The 10157-nt window shown below is 54.5% G+C and overlaps 2 non-coding genes across 2 annotated transcripts; both read right to left on the minus strand.

The window, feature by feature from the left end:
- Positions 1-3434: 3434 nt before the first annotated feature.
- trnai-aau (transfer RNA isoleucine (anticodon AAU)) lies at positions 3435-3507 on the minus strand. Its single transcript has one exon. It is a non-coding gene; the product is annotated as a tRNA-Ile (tRNA).
- A 4381-nt stretch (positions 3508-7888) lies between these two features.
- Positions 7889-7961, minus strand: trnat-cgu (transfer RNA threonine (anticodon CGU)). The gene has a single exon. It is a non-coding gene; the product is annotated as a tRNA-Thr (tRNA).
- Between the last annotated feature and the right edge of the window lie 2196 nt (positions 7962-10157).

The following is a 10157-nucleotide window of genomic DNA, read 5'->3' on the forward strand; positions in this document are numbered from 1 at the left end:
GAAGGGGAGAGAGTGGTGGAAGGAGCAAGAGAGAGGGGAAGGGGAGAGAGTGGGGGAAGGAGTGAGAGAGAGGGGGAAGGAGCGAGAGAGAGGGGGAGGGGAGAGAGATAGGGGAAGGAGTGAGAGAGGGGGGAAGTTGAGAGCGAGGGGGAAGGAGTGAGAGAGAGGGGAAGGGGAGAGAGTGGTGGAACGAGTGAGAGAGAGGGGGAGGGGAGAGAGAGGGGGAAGGAGTGAGAGAGAGGGTGAGGGGAGAGAGAGGGGAAGGAGTGAGAGAGAGGGGAAGGGGAGAGAGTGGGGGAAGGAGTGAGAGAGAGGGGGAAGGAGCGAGAGAGAGGGGGAAGGAGTGAGAGAGAGGGGGAGGGGAGAGAGAGGGGGAAGGAGTGAGAGAGAGGGTGAGGGGAGAGAGAGGGGGGAAGGAGTGAGAGAGAGGGGAAGGGGAGAGAGTGGGGGAAGGAGTGAGAGAGAGGGGAAGGGGAGAGAAAGGGGAAAGGAGTGAGAGACAGTGGAAGGGGAGAGAGGGGAAGGGGAGAGAGGGAGGTGACAGAGAGAGAAAGGAAGGGGAGAGAGAGGGAGAAGTGGAGAATCTGAAAAGAAAGGGAAGAGAAAGCGAGAGAGCGGACGGAGGGGAAGGGAGAGGGAAAGGGAGAGTGAAACGGCAATGGGGTAAGCGGAGAGAAGGGGGACAGATTGGGTAGAGGAAAGAGGGGGAGGGGAGAGAGAGGGAAGTTAGAGGAGGAAGGAGAGAGAGGGGAACGTGTGAAGAGGGAATGAATGTAGAGAGGGAAGGGGAGAGGGGGGAAGGGGAGAGAAAGAGAGGGAAAGGGGAGAGAGAGAGAGGGAGGGGAAAGAAAGGGAGAGAGATGGGAAGGGGAGAGAGAGAGAGAGAGGGAAAGTGAGAGATGGGAAGGGGAGAGAGAGTGAAGAGATCGCAAAGTCTCTGGTTAAAGAATGGACTCAGTCGAGAATATTGCGTGGACTTTGTAGGGTTTGTCTCTGAGGGTATTTTCCCTGTGATGGGATCTCCCTGTGCAGGTACGTGAAAACGCTGGTTTGTTAAAACTCTGGAGACCACATGGCGGCTGTCTGTGACAAAACCCAGGATGTAAAGGTTCACCCGCCAGTCCCAGCAAAAGGAAGGGGGGGGCCACTGACAAAGGGGCTCAGGAACCTGAGGCACCCGTTCACGTGAAGCCAGTGACCAGATTAGAAAGCCACTCGAACGCGAAAGCACTTCCCATCTCCAGTCTCAGACGGGAAGCTGAACAATGAACCCACAGCCTGGCCAGGTGAAGAGGAGCCAGTTTTTTCCCAACACACCGAGCGAGATATGTCCCAGACTCAGGGCCATTCGTCCAATCACAGAACACACGTGGGTCTGATGATGGCCCATCACTGACTAAGCAGCGGAGCGCTTCGAAACAAAAGTTTGGTGGGACAGATAGGGGTAGCTCGACTCCGATAAAGATCGTCACTTTTCCACCGTTCTCGTGCTCCCTCTCGCTCTCGCTCCACCGAGATCGACGGAACAAGAAGACGTACCAGAGGGGGAAGCCACAGTTCGACAGAAGAAGGCGCTGAGACTGAGAACCACGTACCCCTCACGGGGTACGACCTCCAGGGCAGTGACTTCCCACGGCTGAGCTGAGCGATCGAGAGCGACTGTGTGTGTGCTGGTGAACATGGTCGCGGGTGTCCCAAGCCAGTAACCAGAGGTGGCCCAGGTGAGGTGTAACGGCTCAGGGTTCTTTCTCAGAAGTGAAGCTTTTTCGGGGCGATTCTGGGGAGGGAGCTTTGTTTGGTTGAGCCAGGGGAAGGGGCTTGTGTGATGAGGTAATTCGTTGTTCAGGGTGGAGTTAGAATCCACCGTAGCAACAAGGGAATGACTGCATGGGACCGGTCCTCATTTCCGTACTGTGTGTATGTTGTTTGTAACCTGGATATTAATCTCCACACAGACAGTGATTGCGTTTAGTAGTGCATGTTTTACCCAGTGTATGTTAGACCTAATAAATATCAGTAACGGTGTTTCACCGAGGCTTTCCTGTCTGTAACTCATTCCATTTACACTCTGAATAATAATCCCCGGGTACAGAACTTTCGTAAGGTGAGGGCGATTAGAAACATCCGTCTAGCAATTGGGCCAGGATCAAAACCGTTCACACCAGGGAGAAGGGGGGAATCTGAAAAGGAAGGGAGAAGAGAGAGAGAGAGAGAGGAGGGGAGGGAGGGAAGGGGAAGGGGAGAGAGAGGGAAGATAGAGGAGGAAGAAGAGAGAGGAGAAGGAGTGAGAGAATGAAAGCAGAGAGGGAAGGGGAGAGAGGGGAAGTAGAGAGCGAGAGAGGGGCAGGGGAGAGAGAGAGTGGGGAAGGAGAGGGAAAGAGAGGGGAAGGGAAAAGGGAAAGTTGGGAATGTGAAAGAGCGGGAGGGGAAGGGGAGAGATAGAGAGGGGAAGGAGTGGGAAAGAGAGGGGAAGGGGAAAGAGAGAGTGGAAGGAGTGTGAGAGAGGGGGAAGGAGTGATAGAGGGGAAAGGGGAAAAAGCGGGTGGTGAAGGGGAGAGAGAGGGAGAAGGAGGAAATCTGAAAAGAAATGGAAAAGAGAGAGAGAGAGAGGAGGGAGGGGAGGGAGGGGACGAAAGAGAGGGAGGAAGGAGAGGGAAGCGGAGAGTGAAAAGCGGAGAGAGGAGGAAGGAGAGACAGTGAGGGGAGAGGGTTAGAGAGGGGAATGAGTGAGTGTAATGTCTGTAAGCTTGTAATGTTTGTAGCTCCACACTGTGGATGTGGACATATTGTGTACTGCAACTGCAGAGTTAATAATTAAACAGAACCAGGCAGATATCCGGAGGCTTCCGAGATCGCTGCCTGCCTTGTTAGGAGCTGTGTGTGTTGTGCTCTGTGAATATATCACAGTGAGAGACGGGGAAAGCAAGATAGTGGGAAAGGGAGAGAGGTAGGAAGGAGTGAGAGAGAGTTGGAAGGGGAGACAGGGAGGAAGAGAGAGCGGAAGGGGAGAGAGAGAGGGGGAGGGGAAAGAGAGGGAGGGGACAGAGAGAGGGGGAAGGAGAGAGATAGAGAGAGAGGAAAGGAGTGAGAGAGGGGAATAGGAGAGAGCGGAAGGGGAGAGAAAGAGATGGAAGGCGAGAGAGGGAGGGGAAGGGGAGAGAGAGAAAGGAAGGGGAGAGAGAGGGAGAATGGGAGAATCTGAAAAAAAGGGAAAAGAGAGATAGAGGAGGGAGGGGAGGGAAGAGAGGGGGAGATGGGAATGTGAGACGGGAAAAGCGAGATCGCGGAAAAAAGATGTAAAAGATGTCAGGCAGAGAGAGAGAAGGTTGTAAGAGGAGCCCGTTGTTCCAAGGTCAGTCTCAGAGCTGTTTAACATTTATAATTAAACCTGTTGTTAGTTGACACTGTATTTAAATACTGAACTAATTGTGAGTAGGCCCCAGTGAGATTTGAACCCACGACCACTGGTTTATTAGACCAGTGCTCTAACCCCTGAGCTATGGAACCACCTGCCCTGGACTGTGGGTCATTCCCCAGTTAGTGCTGTGTGTTTGAAGAATGAGGAGGGGTCAGTGAAACGCTCAGATTGTGTCTCATCCCCCAGACTTCTGCCTCCGTCTCTTCAATATTCACCTCTCAACATCGATATATCGGGTCTTTCACGTAGTAAAACATCCCAAGGCAACTCAGTCACACTCTGCCCCAATCTCTCAGTCTCTCTGTGTCTCTGTGTCTGTTTCTCAGTCTCTCTCTCTCTGTCTTTCTTTCTCAGTCTCTCACTCTGTCTCTCTATCACTTTGTCTCTCTGTCTCTCTCTCTCTCACTCACTCACTCTCTCTGTTTCTCTCTCTTTGTCAGTCTCTCTCTCTGTCTCTCTATCACTTTCTCTCTGTCGCTCACTGTCTCTCGAGCTGGAAGGGGTTAGAGGGGGGAAGGGGAAAGTCAGAAGGGAAAGGAGAGAGAGAGAGAGAGGGAGGGGAGAGATTGAGGAGTGAGTGGAGAGAGAGGAGCGGAGAGTGGGAAGGGGAGAAAGCGGGGGAAAGGAACAGGGAGAGGGAAGGAGTGAGTGAGGGGGGAAGGCGAGAGAGGGAGAGAGATGGAGAGAGAGAGGAGCGTGTCAGTAGTTGTTATTACATCGATAGTCCACTAGGTGGGGCTCTATTAGAGGAAGAGAGAGGGAAGGGGAGAGAGAGGGGAAGGAGTGAGAGAGAGGGAAGGGGAGAGTGAGGGGAAGGAGTGAGAGAGAGGGAAGGGGAGAGTGAGGGGAAGGAGTGAGAGAGAGGGAAGGGGAGAGTGAGGGGAAGGAATGAGAGAGAGGGAAGGGGAGAGTGAGGGGAAGGAGTGAGAGAGAGGGAAGGGGAGAGTGAGGGGATGGAGTGAGAGAGAGAGAAGGGGAGAGTGTGGGGAAGGAGTGAGAGAGAGGGAAGGGGAGAGTGAGGGGAAGGAGTGAGAGAGAGACGGGGAAGAGGAGAGAGAGAGGGAACACCAACAATAATGTATATTTATATAGCGCCTTTAACGTAGTGAAACGTCCCAAGGTGCTCCACAGGAGGATTATGGGATAAAAATTTGACACCGAGCCACAAAAGTAGAAATTAGCGCAGGTGAAGAGGTCGGTTTTAAGGAGAGTCTTGAAGGAGGAAAGAGAGGTCGAGAGGCGGAGAGGTTTAGGGAGGGAATTCCAGAGCTTGGGGCCCAGGCAACAGAAGGCCCGGCCCCCGATGGTGGAGCGATTATAATCAGGGATGGTCAGGAGGGCAGAATTAGAGGAGTGCAGATATCTCGGGGGGTTGTGGGGCTGGAGGAGGTTACAGAGATAGGGAGGGGTGTAGGGGCTGGAGGAGATTACAGAGAAAGGGCGGGGTGTAGGGGCTGGAGGAGGTTACAGAGATAGGGAGGGGTGTAGGTGCTGGAGGAGGTTACAGAGATAGGGAGGGGTGTAGGGGCTGGAGGAGGTTACAGAGATAGGGAGGGGTGTAGGGGCTGAAGGAGTTTACAGAGATAGGGAGGGGTGTCGGTGCTGGAGGAGGTTACAGAGATAGGGAGGGGTGTAGGGGCTGGAGGAGGTTACAGAGATAGGGAGGGGTGTAGGGGCTGGAGGAGGTTACAGAGATAGGGAGGGGTGTAGACGCTGGAGGAGGTAACAGAGATAGGGAGGGGTGTAGTGCTGGAGGAAGTTACAGAGATAGGGAGGGATGTAGGTGTTGGAGGAAGTTACAGAGATAGGGAGGGGCGAGCGTCATGGAGGGATTTGTAAACAAGGATGAGAATTTTGAAATCGAGGCGTTGCTTAACCGGGAGCCAATGTAGGGCAGAGAGCACAGGGGGTGATGGGTGAGCGGGACTCGGTGCGAGTTAGGACATGGGGGCAGTGAGCACAGTGGGTGATGGGTGAGTGGGACTGGGTGCGAGTTAGGACACGGGGCAGCGAGCACAGCGGGTGATGGGTGAGCGGGACTGGGTGCGAGTTAGGACACGGGGGCAGTGAGCACAGGGGGTGATGGGTGAGCGGGACTCGGTGCGAGTTAGGACATGGGGGCAGTGAGCACAGTGGGTGATGGGTGAGCGGGACTCGGTGCGAGTTAGGACACGGGGCAGTGAGCACAGGGGGTGATGGGTGAGCGGGACTGGATGTGAGTTAGGACACGGGGCAGCGAGCACAGTGGGTGATGGGTGAGCGGGACTCGGTGCGAGTTAGGACATGGGGGCAGTGAGCACAGTGGGTGATGGGTGAGCGGGACTCGGTGCGAGTTAGGACACGGGGCAGAAAGCACAGGGGGTGATGGGTGAGCGGGACTCGGTGCGAGTTAGGACATGGGGGCAGTGAGCACAGTGGGTGATGGGTGAGCGGGACTCGGTGCGAGTTAGGACACGGGGTCAGTGAGCACAGCGGGTGATGGGTGAGCGGGACTCGGTGCGAGTTAGGACACGGGGCAGTGAGCACAGGGGGTGATGGGTGAGCGGGACTCGGTGCGAGTTAGGACACGGGGGCAGTGAGCACAGGGGGTGATGGGTGAGTGGGACTCGGTGCGAGTTAGGACACGGGGCAGCCGAGGTTTTGATCACCTCTAGTTTACGTCGGGTAGAATGTGGGAAGGAGTGAGAGAGAGAATCAGAGAATCATGAACATTTACAGCACGGAAGGAGGCCATTCGGCCCATCGTGTCCGTACCGGCCGACCAAGAGCTACCCAGCCTCATCCCACTTTCCAGCTCTCGGTCCGTAGCCCTGTAGCTTCCGACACTTCAAGTGTACATCCAAGTACTTTTTAAATGTGGTGAGGGTTTCTGCCTCTACCACCCTTTCAGGCCGTGAGTTCCAGACCCCCACCACCCTCTGGGTGAAGACATTTCCCCTCAAATCCCCTCTAAACCTCCCCCCAATTACTTTAAATCTATGCCCCTGGTTATTGACCCCTCTGCTAAGGGGAAATAGGTCCTTCCTATCCACTCTATCCAGGCCCCTCATAAGTTTATACACCTCAATTAAATCTCCCCTCAGCCTCCTCTGTTCCCAGGAAAACAACCCCCAGCCTATCCAATCTTTCCTCGTGGCTAAAGTTTTCCAGTCCTGGCAACATCCTGGTAAATCTCCTCTGCACCCTCTCGAGTGCAATCACATCCTTCCTGTAATGTGGTGACCAGAACTGCACGCAGTACTCCAGCTGTGGCCTAACCAGTGTTGTGTACAGTTCGAGCGTAACCACAGGGCGGGGGTAAGGTATGCATTTAATAAATTTGGTGAATTTACAGAGTGCCCTCCGAGGGTCAAACCGATGTGGCCGTGGGATTCATTATTTGTGGAAAATCCCAACTGGATCATCTTGTGTCCATTGCCGCATCTTGAGCCTAAAACCAGCGAAGGCAGGAACTGGGAAATGTCAGGATATCGCAGGAAGGATGTGATTGCACTGGAGAGGGTGCAGAGGAGATTTACCAGGATGTTGGCGGGACTGGAGAAATTTAGCGACGAGGAAAGATTGGATCGGCTGGGGTTGTTTTCTTTGGAACAGAGGAGGCTGAGGGGAGACCTCCATTCCTTCACCCAGAGGGTGGTGGGGGTCTGGAACTCACGGCCTGAAAGGGTGGTATGGGCAGAAACCCTCACCACATTTAAAAGGTACTTGGATGTGCACTTGAAGTGCCGTAAGCTACAGGGCTACGCACCGAGAGCTGGAAAGTGGGATCAGGCTGGGATCATATCATCATCATAGGCAGTCCCTCGGAATCGAGGAAGACTTGCTCCCACTCTAAACATGAGTCCTTAGGTGACTGAACAGTCCAATACGGGAACCACAGTCCCTGTCACAGGTGGGACAGACAGACGTTGAGGGAAGGGGAGGGTGGGACTGGTTTGCCGCACGCTCCTTCCGCTGCCTGCGCTTGGTTTCTGCACGCTCTCGGCGACGAGACTCGAGGTGCTCAGCGCCCTCCCGGATGCACTTCCTCCACTCCGGGCGGACTGGTCTTTGGCCTGGGACTCCCAGGTGTCGGTGGGGATGTTGCACTTTATCAGGGAGGCTTTGAGAGTGTTCCCTCTGCCCACCTTTGGCTCGCTTGCCGTGAAGGAGTTCCGAGTAGAGCGTTTGCTTTGGGGAGTCTCGTGACTGGGACATGCGGACTATGTGGCCCTGCCCAGCAGATAGCTCTTGGTCGGCTGGTGCGGACACGATGGGCCGAAATGGTCTCCTTCCGTGCTGTAAGTTTCTATGAGTCGATGATATATCGGTGTCTCTGAGACTGGATGTGGAAAAGGTGGGATACAGACTGGGGGTGGGAAGTGAAAGTACTGTGGGCAGATTGTAAAGTGCGGAGTGAGTAGTTCCTGTTGATGGTGTCGGCCTGTCGCCGATTGACGGTCAATTCAGTAACAGAAGCCAAAATTGAGTAGACCCCAGTGAGATTTGAACCCACGACCCCTGGTTTACGAGACCAGTGCTCTAACCCCTGAGCTATGGAGCCACCTGCCCTGGGCTGTGGGTCATTCCCCAGTTAGTGCTGTGTGTTTGAAGAATGAGGAGGGGTCAGTGAAACGCTCAGATTGTGTCTCATCCCCCAGACTCCTGCCTCCGTCTCTTCAATATTCGCCTCTCAACATCGATATATCGGGTCTTTCACGTAGTAAAACATCCCAAGGCAACTCAGTCACACTCTGGCTCTGTCTCTTTCTTTCTGTCTCTCACCTTCTCACTCGGTCCCTCGAGGGGGGAGGGTGTAGCGGGGGAAGGGGAGAGAGAGGGAGAAGGGAAGAGAGGGGGGGGAATTGGAGAGATGGGGAGGGGGAGAGTCTGATGGGAAAGGGGAAAGCGAGAGCAAGGGAATGAAAGGGAGGATGGAGGGGAGTGGAGACTGGGGAGGGGAGGGAGAAGTAGAGGGAGGAGAGAGAGAGGAGGGGAGAAAATGAAAAGGGAGAGGGGAAGGAGTGAGCGAGAGGGGAAGGGGAGAGAGAGAGGGGGAAGGGGAGAGCAACAGGGGGAGGGGAAAGAGTGGGAAGGGGAAAGAGAGGGGGGAAGGGGAGAGCAAGAGAGGGGAGGGGAAAGAGAGGGAAGGGAAAGGGAGAGAGGGAGAAGGGGAGAGAGAGGGGGGAAGGCGAGAGTGAGAGAGGGGAGGGGAAAGAGTAGGAAGGGGAGAGAGAGGGGGGGGAAGGTGAAAGAGATGTTAAGAGGAGTGATGGGGAAGGAGTGAGAGAGAGAGGGGAAGGAGTGAGAGAGTGAGGAAGGGGAGAGAGAAAGGGGAAGGGGAGAGAGGGAGAAGGGGAGAATCTGAAAGGAAAGGGAAATGAGAGAGAGAGAGGAGGGAGGGGAGGAAAGGGAGCGGAGAAGGAGGAGGGAGAGGGAGAGTGGAAAGGCAGAGTCGGAAGGGGAGAGAGTGGGACGGGAAGAGGGTGAGGCGAGGGAGGGGAAAGGGGGAGAGGGGAACGAGTGAGAGACGGGGAAAGCGAGATAGCGGGAAAGTGAGAGAGGAATAAAAAGATGTGGAACGGGTCGTGATTGTTGTGTACACATGTAAACGTCACCAATATGTAAGACTTGCCACTAGGGGGCACACCTGTGGGAGACCCAATGGTCACCTGTGCACCCTGGGACAAGCAGGTATATAAGGTGACTCACCATACTGCTTCCCCACCCTGGAGTCTGAATAAAGAGCACAAGGTCACCACAGTTTGAGCTTGCAATACAGTCCTGTGGATTTATTCTGAACATCACTCACTGGCGACGAGTAACGGATCACCAACCTTCACACGGTAATGGCTGCCGTTGGTCTTGTTGAGGGATTTGTTGAGGGTGATGATTTGGGAAGCCTTCGTTGAGCGTCCCGACCGGTACTACGTCGCCAATGAACAGGACGAGGCTGAGAAAGGGCGATCAAGACCAGGGCGATTCTCCTCACCGTATGTGGGTCTCCGATATACGGCCTGCTCAAAAACCTGCTGGCACCGGTCAAACCAGAGGAGAAGACTTACACAGAGCTGTGTGTGCTGGTGTGGGAACGCCTCAAGCCGAAGGAGAGCACCTTAAAGGCCAGGTATCACTTTTACACCCACCGGCGCTCCCAGGGCCAGAAGATTCCCTGCGGGGCAGTACGGTTTTTGCGGGATCTTTGCGGGAAATGTTGCCGAACGGTTTCGTGCTCGGAATCGGCCACGAGGTCATCCTTCGCAAGCTGCTGTCTGCCGGAGCCCGGGATAAACGGGTCCTTTTCGGAATGGGAGGCACTGACTAGTGGGGTACCGCAGGGCTCAGTGCTGGGACCCCAGCTATTTACAATATACATCAATGATTTAGATGCAGGAATTGAGTGTAATATCTCCAAGTTTGCAGATGACACTAAGCTGGGTGGCGGTGTGAGCTGTGAGGAGGATGCTAAGAGGCTGCAGGGTGACTTAGACAGGTTAGGTGAGTGGGCAAATGCATGGCAGATGCAGTATAATGTGGATAAATGTGAGGTTATCCACTTTGGGGGCAAAAACACGAAGGCAGAATATTATCTGAATGGTGACAGATTAGGAAAAGGGGAGGTGCAACGAGACCTGGGTGTCATGGTACATCAGACATTGAAAGTTGGCATGCAGGTACAGCAGGCGGTGAAGAAGGCAAATGGTATATTGGCCTTCATAGCGAGAGGATTTGAGTAGAGGAGCAGGGAGGTCTTACTGCA

Source organism: Pristiophorus japonicus, unplaced genomic scaffold (assembly GCF_044704955.1).
Source record: "Pristiophorus japonicus isolate sPriJap1 unplaced genomic scaffold, sPriJap1.hap1 HAP1_SCAFFOLD_494, whole genome shotgun sequence".
Classification (NCBI taxonomy): domain Eukaryota; kingdom Metazoa; phylum Chordata; class Chondrichthyes; family Pristiophoridae; genus Pristiophorus; species Pristiophorus japonicus.